General features: G+C 44.5%; 1 protein-coding gene across 4 annotated transcripts in view; it reads right to left on the bottom strand.

Moving 5' to 3' along the window:
- The window catches only part of RPS6KA2 (ribosomal protein S6 kinase A2), a 300,754-nt gene that overhangs the window by 130,509 nt on the left and 154,797 nt on the right, over positions 1 to 15,448 (bottom strand). The gene's annotated exons all lie outside the window — the stretch shown is intronic.

The raw sequence follows: 15,448 nt of genomic DNA, 5'->3' as shown, positions 1-15,448 counted from the left end.
AGCCCAGGACCCAGAGTCAAGGTTTCCGACCACTCTACCTACTACAGCGCGAGATACATGGGAAGACGCGAGTCAGAACTTCAGTTAATTAATGCCTGTCCCACATCAGACCCCGAGGCATAAAAGAGAGAGGCATGGAGGGGAGGGGGGAGGAGTGGGGAGAGCAGGCAGGCAGCCCTGGAGGAGAGGGCTTCTTCCAGTGAAACATCCTTACCCGGCAGCCTGCGGGGTCCCAGCCCACCTGCTGCCTGACGGGAACACCGCCCTCGGACTTGTCCTCTCTTATTTAAAGAAGAGGCTTGCGGAGAGAACAGACCATACCAGCGACCTCTCCTAATTACATTCATTTATTCATGAGTATGAATCAATAACAAGGGATTATTAGACATCTGAGAACAAAAACATCAGGATGAAATCTGGACGGGAAGGATCTTGAACCTCTAAGTCAACATCTATCACAGTATTAATCACACGAGAGGGCAAAACTAAGGTACTGTAGTTATTCAAGGTCTCGGAGCTGATCACCCCGCAGCCTCTGTGACAAAAGTGCTTGCTTGCAGGAGAGCAATTGGAGAGCTCCAATTATGTGTATCTGGGGATCCTGAAATCTCAATGTGGATTTGTGGATCCTGAAAAGAGAATTCTAAGTGTTTGGAAGAAAAATACTGTAAAGGTTATACCATCATATAATTCCTAATGCAACTTTGTCCTCTAAAAGTCTACAATGCTGTGTCATAATTCCAAAACCCGGGGTTCAACAATAGGAAAGCTCAGGAAGGTGGGCTGGGCCCCAGGTCCCCCCCAGATGAGGCCCATCCACAGGGACTTCACTCCTCAGATAACTTTTTAATTGTAAGTCCCTCTTCCACTCTGAAAAATAGAAAAGTGGGACAGTCACAGCTGGTTCTATTTTGCCAGTGAGGCGTAAGCACATATTTTTATACATTAGTAACCTCTAGAAATCGTAATAACTTCACAAAAACCCTGTGTAATTACAGAGACCCACACTGCTAAGAAGCTGTCTTGTTAGGAAACCCAGCCCACACGTTTTAGAGACTCATCTAATGTGTGTTGACCTTCAGAGACATTCTGTGCCGACCTGACCTACTCTGACAAAGATGGGTAAAAGGATAGAAAAGAACGACAGAAGAGCTTATAACGAATTCAATTGATTATTACCAAATCAACAAACGGGATCCCTTACTGGCCGGCCTGATGACCAATCCAAGCCAATCGTAGATCAAGACCTCTAGACGTGGAATGCCTCTTAGAATTTATGGTAATGGTATTCAGTCAGTTTTAACAAGCTTAAAATAAGATAGCGTGGAAGTCTAGAGCCGGGTCTGGATATAGACATCTCTGAACACTTACTGGTATCTGACCTTGCAGGAAGGGAAAGCGTTTCGATGGGTTTAAAACCTGTGAACTGCACTCGGGTGCCAGGGACGCTGCTCTGCAAGTGACATGCAGGAGAGTCTGGAAGGCGTGGTCACCAGTCACCATGGGGAGGGGACAGGGTGAGGACCAGAGTGAAGGAAGGAAAAGGTGACCTGGACGTGGGAGATGAGAGGCTGGAGGGTTTCCACCACTGAGCTTTTCACTGTGACTAGGAGAGAGGTTACAGAACCAACACACAGAGATACGGAGGAGGGAGCTTTGGAGGGGCACGTGGTCTATCTCCGTAGCTGTGCAGCTAGAGACGAGGACCGGGTGAGGGGTGTGCGGCTGGGGCAGGGAGAGGGCTGAAAACCGGACTCTAAGCACCTAACTGTGGAGTCTGCCGCGTTTGCTGGGGAAACGAGAAATCAACGAACACCTCGCAGAGTGGGATCTCAGAGAGAAAGGAGGAGAAACAAGACAGGCTGCCACGTGGCGGGAGGGAGGGAGGGAGGGAGGGGGCGGAGGTGGTTCCAGATAAGGGCTGTGCAACCATCGAGAAAAGCGGGGTCTTCAGAGGGGCCGGTTGGCACGAAGTTCTAGAAAGCGCAGCTCCAGGGCTGAAGCTGGAAGGCGGCCGGTGAGGGGGAGAGAGCGGGGTGAGCAGGTGAGGAGGCCCTGGTCTGAGAAGAGGGCAGAGGAAGAAGACGGAAGAGACGCGCCGCCGGCAGCCAGCACAACCCAGTCACCTGCGCACCCTCCCAGCGCAGGAGCAGCTGTGGATGCAGGAGGGGAAGCGTCTCCGGGGAGGGAGACCTACAGCCAGAGGAGACAAGGGGTCTGGAAGCTAAGGGAGAATCCGTAAGGAAAGAAGGAAGAGTTTCTCTTCTCCCAGAACAAAAAGAGGGGGAGAGACTGGTGTGCAGATAAAGATATTCAGTAGATAAGGGAAAGTTAAAGGAAAATATCAGGGATGTTAGAAAGGAAATGCAATGATTGTGGTGATATACAAAACTGTTGATCTGATCGATAACACAGGCAAAAGCAAAACGTTCATGATTTTTTCTTTGGATTTAACAGTCACATCGACATGGACCTTTCAAATAATTAAACATAAAGAGACAAGCAGTACCCAAGGGGCAAGACCCCGTGGAGGGCAGAGGAGAGGAGAAACAGGTCCAGAGCCTGAGGATGGTGAAAGTGGCCCAGCTGCTCGGCTCTGCCCTCCGCTCTGCCGGCCGCTGCGCCCGGCCTGGGCTGGGCTTTCTCCGCCAGCATCTCCGGCTGGACTGGGAGCGCTTGTCCGCCTCCTAGAAGCACCGCAGTCAGGCAGCAGACAGAGCTTTTGTGCAAATGGCATCCTCCTTCCTCTATTTAAACGTGCCACTCTATTCCCATCCAAATGGCTCAGGGGACACCTCCAGTCCCACTGGGACACAGCTTGCTCCTCCAGGGGCTCCTAACAACCATAACTGTAGCTTTTATTTCCCCTTACTGTTCACCTCTCAGGCAGAAAGTAAATGAAACACTTCTCAGGAGGGAGGGGAGAGAAGGCATGTGGGGTGCAGGGGAGCACAGGTGCTGCCCCTGCTGAAGGCTTCGGCTTCCTGGGGCCTCACCCCTCTGCCCTCCTCCCTAGCCTGGTGGGCAGGGGCCCCTGCCAGAGGCAGCGGGGCAGACGTACCTCGTTTTATTTTCTCGTAGGCATGTATGCTCTTACAGGAACGATCTAAAGAGGCTTATGGGTGGGTGAAATGGTTTGCAGAATTAAGACCGGACTCCACGATGGAGACAGGCAGGGCAAACGGAGCGACTGAGAAGCCACCCACGTTCAAGGCTGATGCAACTTCAGAGCCAGCTCTGGAGAGAGAAGTTGGAAAAAGATGACCCTTTGAACGTCAAGACTTTTGGTTAAACAACCTGGAATCTGCTCATCATGAAGTAAATCCTGTGTGGTTTGTGTGGGTAAAAGCTCTAAACATTTTGGTTCTAAGTGCCTCTGTTTATACAACATTCTTTCCTCTTGTGTCAGGAAAAGGAAGCCTGTTTTCTTTGGGAGAATGGAGGCGGGCAAGAGAAATCGTGTCCCGATTCTGCTAGATTCTGTCACGATCCAGGAAACAAAAAGGGTTTTCTCTGTCTAAGCACCCAGCATCTCTCTTTCCCGCCTCTCTTCTTTCTTCCCTCCATCCCTGTCCCCTTCCCAGTGGATCAGGACCCAGCCCCATCAGACACCTGGGCCACTCTCAGAGGACGGGATGGATCGCCGGTCCCTCATGACGCAGGAGGGGAGGGATGGCTGGGGAGCAGGTGTACAGGCACTGCCCAGGTCACCTGTACATCTAACACGTTGTAACTGCTCACCTGGGTTTATAACTGTGTCACAGCTCAGTGACCGGGACTTGAAGACCTACTCTTGGTGATTTTTGAAGAGGCTGAACTGATAGCAAGAACTGAAAACAGGCAAAGGTTTTTAGAAAGGTGCGTTCTGTAAACTACAGGCCAGGAGACTTGAGGGCAGTTGAGAACATGTGAGATAGAAAGCTGGGATCAACAGTAATCAGAGAGTTATACTAAAGGTAGGCAGACTTCCTTTTCTACGTCATTGAGGTTACCTGACAGATAGGTGAGGGAGATGGTAAACATGGGAAGACGTTTCATGAGGTTTCTCATTGGTACACTGAATAGAACGAAGAAATAATGACCGATGGATTAATAGCTGCCTGACTGCCTTAACCAGAGCAGAGTACTTAATCAACCCATGTCAACCAGGAAAGTTTCTGACGGGCCAGCCCTGCCTTCTTCTACGCAGTGTTTGTCCGGGTGCCTGTGTGAAGCAGGACGCTTCCTATCCTTTGCAAGAAGGCAGAATACATGTCACCAAAAGTACCGATAAATTGCGAGGCTGAACTTACCAACCAGGTAAAGTAACAAAAATAAACGTAAGGTCTTACTCTTGTCAAACAAAAAACGAATAAGCCACAGACTAGAGGAGCCAGACTAGCGACAGGTTTTAGCCCAACATGAGTTCACCACGTGATGGTAACAAGGATGGGATGAGCTCTACACGGAACAGGGAGATGACAGCGTGAGTCTTCTCTGGGCGGGTCAGATCACGTCCAGTTGGGCCCTGCCACACTTGCTCCCAGACACACTCTTGGGCTTCGGCCTGTGCTGGTCTCTCTGTCCTCCCGTCCCAGACCAGACCCTTCAGTTACATGCACCACGGCACTCTCTACAACTCCACTCAGGACGCTAAAACTGCTGCTCCAACGTCTGTCTTCCCAAGCAGACCACGGGCTCCGAGGGCAGAGACGGTCTCTCTCATTCTTGGAGGTTTTCCCAAGGCGGCGCCTGGCATGTTGTCGAAATTCCATACGGACGTGTTCACAAAAAAAATGAACGAGTCATTCCATCAGATGTGGCTTTCCTATCCGAATTCATCTAACTTGTCCTCTTTGACATATCCCTTGGGAACTCAGGGACATCTCTTACTCTTGATGGATTTAAGATCCTCTAGTGCAGGGAGTGTGCCTAATTCATCTTTGAACAAGCACCTGTGAGAGTATCACGCCCAAAGGCTGGTTGAATAAATGACGGGAGAACAAACGATAATTCTTTTAACATAAAAGTTGCTGACTAAATAATAAAGCTGCATGTAGAATTTTTTAAAGTGAAATGTAATTCCAAATGTGTAGAAATCAGTGAAAAGAGCTCTTTAGTTCACAAAGTGAATACAATGGCAAATGGTCTTATCAAAATCAGTAGGAAATTAAATTTTAAACTTGAAGCCATTTTCATTATAATATTCCTATTAACTTTGTTTTGCTTTTGCCTAGTAGACAAAGGGAGCAATTTATTAAAATACTTTGTGTATCTAGTACTTCTTAAAAGAAAAAAAAAACCTCCTGCCCTCCCCTCAAAAAGATGTGAATAAAGGAAGGAAGAGTTAGAAATATTAAAAAAAAAAAAAACCAACCAACCAAAGAGCTAACTCATCGACCTTGAGCCTGACTGACTGATGATTCCATTCAGACAATATTTACTGAGCAGCTACAGGCTACATGACATTATAAAGAGAAAACAATAAAAATCAGGCCATATTTCTTTACTTGTAAGCAAGTTACATACTAGCTGATCCATGGAATACATAAAATTTTCTTAAATCCATAGAAAGCACAACGTTTTCATGATGTAAATACCCACAACTTAAATCTGTGTAGCTCCCCACTGCTTATAAAACACTTCCACAGAAAACATCTTAGTTAACTTGAAAATAAGTTAATCCAGTTAGGTTCAAGATTTGTGTCAATGATAAACTGTCATCGAAGCTAAGATAATGCTGAAGAAAAACAATGTGGAGGTAGGAAAGACTTGCTGAATTTGATACCAAGACTTATGTTAAATCAATAGGAAGTGACGGTGGTTTCTGCACAGGTTAGACAAATGGGACAGAAGTGGAGCCAGTCCTTCTGGGAATCCCGCGATGTGGCAGAGTGGCCGTGCAGTGGAGAAAAGATGGACAATTCAACAAGTGGGGCTGAGAAAACGGTTACATTATTTAAGAAGACAGGAAACAAAAGTAGTTCCATATACAAAGGCTGTAAAAAGAATTCATGTCCAGTAGTTAAAGGCCAAAATAAACTTTATAACTTTTAGATGAAAACAGACTGTCTTTATGATCTCAGAGTAAGGACAGATTTAACGCGGAAAGCACAAACCATAAAGAAAAAGACTGATAGATTCAGCTACATAAAACCTAAAGACTTCTGCATAAAAAGGTTAAAAGACGGGTCACGCACTAGAAGCTGTCTACCTTCCACCTAACTGATGAAGAATTCTTATTCAGAATACACAAACAACTCCCGGAAAACAATTAAAGAGCCAGAGAAAAGGAGGATTAAAAAAAATTACACAAAGGGGCAGTGCAACTGGAAATGCAAATGACCAATGACACGTGAAAGAGGGCCAACCACACCCGTCGTGGGCAGAGTGAGTTAGAACCACGAGACATCACCCCACATGCATCACAGGGCGGACACCTAACTTCCGACGCCCCGCTGACAGTGAGAATGAGGAGACCGGGACCGCGTCTATTGCTACTGGGGGTACAGGTGATACAACCCACTCGGAGGGAAATTTGGTAATATTTCGTAAAGGTGGAGACCTTGTGCTGCACAGCCCAGCAACCTCACTCCCAGGAATATGTCCTAGAAAATACCCTCCCCCACGTGTACAAGCAGCATTGCTCACAGTAAAGACAGAAGGAGCCTGCAGGCGTCCACCCACAGGAGGACTGATCATGAATATCCATGGCGTAGATAGCAAACACCACACAGATGCAAACATAAGGAACCAAGCTACTGGATCAACATGAATGTATCCCAACAATATCACAGTGCATTAAAATATATGCAATGTGATTCCATTTATAAAGCATGTACACCATGAAAAACTATGAGAGTGTCTAGGATATATACATAGGAAAAATCAGAAGAAATTAAGAGGGATGACGACATAGAATCCGGGAACGGTAACTTCTGGATGAGAAGGCCAGGAAGGAGGTTGGGGAGCTGTATTGATCCTGTTTATTTCCTAAGCTGAATTATGGGTATGTAGGTGTTTGTTATAGTATTTTTTATTTGCATTTATGTCTGAAATATCTCACAATAAAAATGAGAAAGGAGTTAAGTCAATATTTCTGTTTAAGTCAATATTTCTTTTCTGCAGAGCAACAGGCTACGTAGTCGCGAAACGTGGAGAGAAAGACGTGGCTTTCACCCTCTGAGTGAGTTTGTTCGAAGACTAAAAGCTCAGTGATTGTCAGTGTGAACATTCACTTAAATCTACATAGGCTGTTGACATTATGTTCTTCTGAAATGATGATATAAGCCCTCAGTATAAAAGGGTACTGGGAGGTCAAGAACTGAATATTCTAGATCCAGAAAGACCTTTCCTTCTGCCAACTCCTCCCTCTCTGAGAGCCACGTGCCCCACACCATGGCTGCTGAGGGAGGGAAGCTATGCTGTAATCCGCCATGTGTATTCTTGCCTTGGGGGGCGTGGCACTTCCAAAAAACACTGTGTTCCTTAGTTCACGTAGTTACTCAGGAACTGAATGCAGTCTTGGAGCATGGGGTGGGGTGGGGTGGCGGCACAGCTATGGGAGCGGGGTGATGCCCTCCTTCCAATCCATCATCCGCCAGGAACACAGGGCTGGGGTCAGACGGGGGCTCTTCAACGCTTCATTTGGCTCGAAATGGGATCGGCGTTGGGGCGTCGGAGTTCTCTTTGGGAGTCGAGGACGCCTGGGTAGAGAGCTCTCCTGTGAGACAGTGGGGTTCCTAAGAGGTTGTGGGGAGGATCTGAACGGTGGTTTTCCCCACTTTCCCTGGTAGAGTGCCAGGAAAGATGCCAAGTTCAAGCTGACGCCGGTACCAGGTGAGCAAAGTCACAGGCATCACAAAGGACCCTCAGCAGCGCAGAGCCTTGGAGGGGGCAGGCCCAGGTGCACCAAATGAGCCCCCTCGTCCTGCTGCTCTGGACGGAATGTCAGGGATGGTGGAGGATCCAAAGTCCCTCCCCCAACACCCGCCAAACCGGCAGCCAATGCTGCTGCAGGCAGAGACTGGACAAGTGCCACGTGCCCACGTGGGAGGGGGTGAGGCTGTAGCTGAGAACTTCTCCAACCGGGCCCACGCCTCCCCCCTCCTAAAGGTCACTAGGGAAAAAGGGGAAGGCCTGCAGAGTAAGAGGAATGAGACGCCAAAATATTTAAAAACAAGTGATAATGAAAACATTTCTAAAAGCTCTGTTCCTATTAACCCTCCATGAAAACACTCCCAAGCAGGAGACCGTTCCAATTTAAAGTTTTTACTGTAAGCAACACTGTTTCAGAAGACGTGTGTACTAATACTTTCCCCTCGCAGACACTCTGGCATCGAGATGTGATCTGGACAAATGGCCTAGGAAATAACTGCTTTAAAATCAGTGTTTGGAAGCTTCAGAGTTTACTTAAATGGGAACATCACAGCGCACTAATAAAAAGTAGAAAGATGTCTTACTTTCTTCTTAAAACTTTCCCCCCAACAGAGGTTTGCTGATGTGACCTATCTGGGGGTTTTGGAATGAGCTTGTGGAAAACTCAAAAAAAAAAAAAGGGAAAAAGCCAGAAGCAAATAAAGGGATGAACTCCACATTTAATACTGTCCACAGGGGCCCATGGCTCCCTGCGAGAGGGACTGAAATCTCTTGAGCTAATTCAACTAGCATGCAAACAGCAGAGTTGTGTCAGACAGGATGGGAAGGCCTTCTGGGCTGGGTGGGGCCAGCTGAGCTGGAGGTGAGGCTGGAACGCACACGTGGTCCCGCGGACCTTCAGCCAGTCGTGGAATCATTCGGTACCTTCACGGCCTCACCTGCAGGGCAAGTGAATAAAAGCACTTACATCGTGGGGCTGTCGTGAGGATCAGACATAAATACGGAGCCCGCTTAGAGCGCAGGGCATCTGGGGCCTGAGGAAGCAAGCCACTAAGAAACGCTGGAGATTTCTCCAGCAAAGCAACGGTTCAGGTCACTCCAGACCACACGCAGAGGCCTGCGCAAGCCCGCCCCACCTAACGGGCGCCAGCCAGGGCTGTGCACACAGGCTCCCCACAGCTGCTCCCCTACCACCTCCACCAGGGCCTTCACCGGCGTGGTGTCCCCACTCGGAGCACCTGTCCACTCCCGCATTCTCCATCCTACCCGCTCTGTGCCTCTCCTAAAACCTCCCCCAATCAGACTTTCTCTAGAGATTCCGGCTGGGTGGAAGCTGCAACCTGCATCACGTCATCTGCATTCGGGTCCTGGTTCGCAGGGTCAACGGACACGAGTTCATTACATCAGTGAAGAGCTCCGCCCTCAGAGACTTCTCTTTCTTCGCAAACCCTATGGTCTTACGGTAGATTTACAATAGTAGATTTATGATAGGTAATTTATGCCATGCATGTGACAAAATCTTACAGCATTCATAATTATTGAAAGAATATTATTACTCTTGTCTCCTTAATTAGATTATATGGCCCTTAAAAGGCAACCCTTGGGTCATCACTTAGCCTTGAAAACGAGATGAAATACGGGGTCCTAAAGTTCTGGCTTGGAACTTATACTTGCTTGTTTAGGCTTAATCCAATTAGAATATCAGAATTTATCTTCGTAAGTTTCTAGTAGATTTTCCTATTTAAGTTTTAAAATATCATGCTTTCTCTCTAGGCACTTAAAATTTGATGTGACATTATAGCAACAGATCAACATGCAGGCTATGATTCTAACTGTGAAAGGGCTGTGGGGTAGGCGTTTCAGATAGAAACACAGGCGGGAACACCCATACACTCCCCGTTATGCATTCAGCTGAGACGCTCTAAAGGTGACATAAGAATAAAAATAGCATACACGTTTTACTGAAAAGAGCAAACCCAAAGATTGCTCTCGGTGGTAATAAGGCCTGAAATGAAAATATATGATCAATGGTTGAGATATAAAGGCTTTATCCTGCCGAAGACATGACAACCCAAATAGAAAGCTTTTTACTTCGCAGGCTGATAACGAATTTAGCCTAAGGCACAAAATCACCACCTGTTATCAGATCATTGGCCTCTGGGTCCTGACTCCCCACTGCAGGTTCAAACCCTTGATTAGCGTTTACATGAAAGCAAAGCCAGTGCAAGGCTACCCTTGCACTGGGATGGGACGGGAGCGAGACAGACTCCATACATGAGATTCTTCAGTCCTTTTTTGTTACAGCTACAGCCCTGGGTTGTGGTTTTAGCAACTTCTGCCCATTTGAAAACAAGATGGTGGATGCAGTACAAGAATAAATAGATCAGATTTCAGCCAACTGTACCCTATTTCTTTTGAGACCCATAGACCTGAGTACTTGTAGGAGTTAAAATGGATTCCTTTGAAATACGCCTACCTGTTCACAGTGGGGGAACCAAGCTAAGGGTCTCCCTTGCCTTCCTTGCTTTATTACATGAGAAAATCAAGCGGCCCTGTGAATTCAATTCTTCAAAGATATATCCCGTAGGGGCAGGATGGGAATAAAGACGCAGACCTTCTAGAGAATGGACTTGAGGACGTGGGGGGTGGGGAGGGTAAGCTGGGACAAAGTGAGAGAGTGGCATGGACATATATACACTACCAAATGTAAAACCGATAGCTAGTGGGAAGCAGCTGCACAGCACAGGGAGATCAGCTCGGTGCTTTGTAACCACCTAGAGGGGTGGGATAGGGAGGGTGGGAGGGAGGGAGATGCAAGAGGGAAGAGATATGGGGATATATGTATACGTATAGCTGATTCACTTTGTTATACAGCAGAAACTAACACAACATTGTAAAGCAATTATACTCCAATAAAGCTGTTAAGAAAAAAAGATATATCCCGGAAACAACACCCACCTGGAAATCTGGATGTCCAAGCAGGGTTGGAAAGGGCCTTGAGAGTGACTGCAAATCATGGTGGGATGATGGGGTTAACACAGAAGTCATGGCACTTATGCTGCAAATGATACCATCAAGAAAGCGAAAAGACAACCCACAAAATGGGGGAAAATATTTGCAAATAATATAGCTGGTAAGGGACTTGTATCCAGAATATAAAAAAAACTCTTACAACTCAATAATTTAAAAAATCACCTAATATTTTAAAAAGGTGATCTGAATAGACATTTCTCCAAGGAAGATGTGGCCAATAAACACATGAAAAGATGCCAATACCACTAGTCATCAGGCAACACAACCCCAAACCACAGTGGGACACCACTTCACGCCCACTAGGATGGCTCTAATCAAAAAGGTGAGCAGTAACAAGTGTTGGTGAGAAACTGGACCCCTTGATCACTGCTGGTGGGAACGTAAAGTGCTACAACCACTCTGGAAAACAGGCTGGAGGTTCCTCAAAAGCTTAAACATAGAATTACCATGTGACCCAGCGATTCCAGTCCTAGGTATCTACCCAAGAGAAATGAAAACATATGTCCACACAAAAACCTGTTCACAAATGTTCACACCAGCTTTAGTCACAATAGCCAAATAGTGGAAACAACCTAAATGTCTATCAGCTGATTCCTGGATAATAATATGTGCTATGTCCATGCAATGGAGTATTTGGTGATAAAGAGAAATATCTGCTACAGCATGGATGAACCGTGGACACACTGTGATAAATGAATGAAGCCAGTCACAAAACACCACCTATTCTATGATTCCATTTATATAAAATGTGCAGAATAGGCCAACCTATAGCGATTAAAAGCGATTAGCAGTTAACGTGGGCTGTTGGAAGGAGGGGCAGTGGATGGAGAAATGGAGGGTCATGGGCAATGGGTCCAGAGTTTATTTTGGGGTGATGAAAAAGTTCTAGATTGTGGTGATGGTTGTACAGCTCTGTGAATATACCTTGGCACTGTACACTTTAAAGGGGTGAATTGTATGGTATGTGAACTAGATCTCATAAAGCTGTTTATAGAAACAAGAAAAAAGTCATAGTATTCAAGGGAACTTAGGACAAAACAACTACTGAGGTGATTCAAAGAAGAACTTTCTTGGTACCTTTCATGAAAGTGCACATTAAAAAACGAAGCAGCGTACACGCTTCTCATGTATCTGATTTTAATTCTGCGTCAGTTCTCAGGGAAATTTTTGGAATTTTTCACAAAGACAGCCCCCCACACACACACCCAGGAGATACTGGCTCAGTGTATGATGGGCAGTCTCCCAGGATATTTGCTCACTGACAGTGCAAGAGAATTTAGGATGGGCATTTAACACATTTTGGAAACAGAGTTTCCAGGGTATAGACAACCCTCCCTTAACAATGGTATAAAGCAACCACTCACAGTTTAGAAGTTGGATAACTTTAATTGTATGTGGTAACAACAAGTATCTCTATATCCAAGAAAACTTAATCCAATTTGGTGCTACAAAAATAAAAAAATGTTCGGCTCAAAATTCTCACATCTAATTTAACAGTCTATCAGTACATGCAAGAAAAAAAAACCCATCCAGAATTTCCAGTTACAGATTCTGAATTATTTCCGTCTGTGAGGGAGATGAAATCAGGGGTAACTTTTGAGTCTCGGGGAAAACATAACATTTTGCCTACCGTTTAGATCTAAAAGGCATAGGAAAGCAATGTCCCTGGATCCCGCACAGATAGAGGCCACCCTGCAGAGCTTGTTAAGAGGGTCTGAGGACTTCTCTCCACGAGCCTGACGGAACGCTCCCTGACCCCTTCCCAGTCCTGCTCTACGAGCAAAGACTTTCTCAGTTGTGGCCGCTCTCTTGGATGGGGGTGTTTATTCTGTGTCTTCCACAGCTGATACGCAGTTAGACGTAAAGTCATGTTTATTCCCAGATCCAAACAACCAGGGTGCTAAGGACATTTTTTAAAAACAGAACTTTTATGAAAGAGAAAAATGAACTAAACGTGAATAACTAAACAATTTAGGATCGGGGACTGACTCTGAAGCACAACTTCTGGAATATACAGTAGGGTCAGCCCAAATCCAACCTGGTCTCTGCTGGCATTTGGAGAGAAGAGAGCAGGCTGTTGTGTCAACTTCGCTCTAGGACTAACGGGGGGAGACGGTAAAGGGGACGAGGCTGCCATCTAGTTGCTTGTCTAGACTGGTTGCTTTTCAAACTGGGGTTCTCTGGGACCCTGGGGTCCTGTGATCTGGCCAGAGATCGATGGGGGAGGGGGGAGGCCACAGGGAGGCCAAGACCCTCTCATCCCCTTGCAACCAAAGTGGCTCTTCTTCAAAATCTGTTTCACGTACTGCAGTTCCGCATGAGATGTTTGAAAACAGGGTTCCAGTGTAATAGACAAATGGAAAAACCTTGATTCAAATTTACTTTCAGGGTAATTACGGAAAGGACCGCTGAGCTGCTTGACCGTTAGATCAAATGATTCCATTGTTTTTCTATGATATGGTATTGTTATAGCTGGACCACAATGTTGGATATTTATATTGATGACCTAGGAATATGGAAACATCATAAAGTACATTCTGAATTATCAAAAGCTTAATTTTATTCAGAGAAGTTTTAGTGCCAAGTATATTTTATTAATTTGTACTTATTTGGAAATGGGGAATTCACAAACTAGAATACTCATGTAATCAGAAAATATCCGTCTATACTCTTTCAAGATAAAGAGAATTTATTAGCTTTAAATCATTTATTCTTGTTCTCTTTTTCTATCCTTCTTACTTTTTTTCTTGTTTTAATTTATTTCTCCACTCCCTTCTCCTTACTATATCTCTTGCTATTTATTTCGACACAGTATCTTTCACTACTAAGTAGCTTGCTAGAAACAGCAATACTTAATGGTAAATATCACGTAAAAAAGGTCTTCTGAAATGGCTCTGTGAGCATGAAGGCATTTACTACAGGGTGTGGCTTATCATTTAATAAATGTATGAAAGCGAGTCATTATTCTCCAATCAATCAGTATGACACCACATGGAAGAAGATGAAAAGCCTCTCTCTTTTTCATCCCTGTGAATAAAAAGATAATCAAACCAACACAGACACTGGTGGCAGGGTGAGGGGCAGGAAATTAATGTGAATTTCCTGAATTCTGAAGGAATTAGCTGCCCATCATTTATAAGCAAAAATCAAGGACACAATTCAAAGGAAAGAACTCATGACGGTTAAAAAAGATAAAATCCGATGCAATTAGGTTACACATTCCATGATGCCAAACACTTAGAAATGCACTGAGTACAAAGTTTGTGGATACTTTCAGGGTAGAAAAGGCTGCTTGCTCACGAGTCTTTATCTTATATGTCATAGTTTTGTACATTGTTTTATATAACAAATTCTTTCTAGCAATTTATCAAAATGTGACCACTACAGTTAAAAGGTAGTGTTGGCAAAAATTTGGACGAAAAAGTATATGAAAAATAATGGCAAAGAAAACAATGTTACAGTGTTTTCACAAAATGTATGCTATAAAATGAATATATGCATATCCATTTTTACATAGAGTTATATGGTTGGATAATTTTAAGAGCAAGAAACTAAGTATAATAAATAAAATAGTCTTTCTAGAATCAATACCCACTTCTATCTTGTTTTGAATCCTTATTTCTTTAAATTATTATTTACATAGTCTAGATTTTAGACTGGAGATAGTTATGACAAAGAAAAGTAGACAGAAAAGGAACAAAGGTATTCTCAGACCCACTAAACACACTGAAAGAATGATTGCAAACATAAAATAATACATTTCAGGTTTTAGCACAGAGAACTATATTCAATACCCTGTGACAAACCATAATGGAAAAGAATATGAAAAAGAATGTATATATATACATTTATATATACATATAATATATAAAATAATATATATATTATAATGTATATATAATTATATACATATATAATAATATATATAACTTAATCACTTTGCTGTACAGCAGAAATGAACACAACATTGTAAATCAACTATACTTCAATAAAATAAATTTTAAAAAACACATCAGTTTTTTAATGAATAAAAAAATTTAATTTTAATGTTCCCAATTTGCCATCTCAATTAAACTGGAAAATCTGAAAAACAGTCTTTCTACTACGTTTTGAAACATAAATTTAAAGGTATTATATTTTCCAAATAATGTATGTTATTATCCTATGACGTGTCCCTATTATTCACAGTCAGCCATTTGGCAGAATTCTATCTACATTTGCAAAACTGTTAAATATACCACATATGTCCCTTCATCCAAATGAACCAACAACACAAATGCATCAGCAGGACCCAGCCCCCAGGCAGAGATGCCAACAGGCTGTAACGACCTCTGGGGACAAGTTCAAGCCTCACTTGTACTTTCCAGTATCCTCATCCTGCCTCTCACTGGGACCTTTACCTCGGGACACCAAAGGTGAGCAAAAAGGAAGATGGGGACATGCCTCTTCTGTAATTATAAAGGCAACAACAGCACTGTGTTTTAATGGACTCTGGAACCCTGGACCTGGAGGGGCTGGCCCCACTGAGCTCTCGGATCCCCTGGGAGAGGGCCAGGAA

The sequence above is a fragment of the Balaenoptera ricei genome, chromosome 12 (assembly GCF_028023285.1).
Source record: "Balaenoptera ricei isolate mBalRic1 chromosome 12, mBalRic1.hap2, whole genome shotgun sequence".
NCBI classification, from domain to species: Eukaryota; Metazoa; Chordata; class Mammalia; order Artiodactyla; family Balaenopteridae; genus Balaenoptera; species Balaenoptera ricei.
This window is presented reverse-complemented; position numbering and strand designations above follow the sequence as displayed.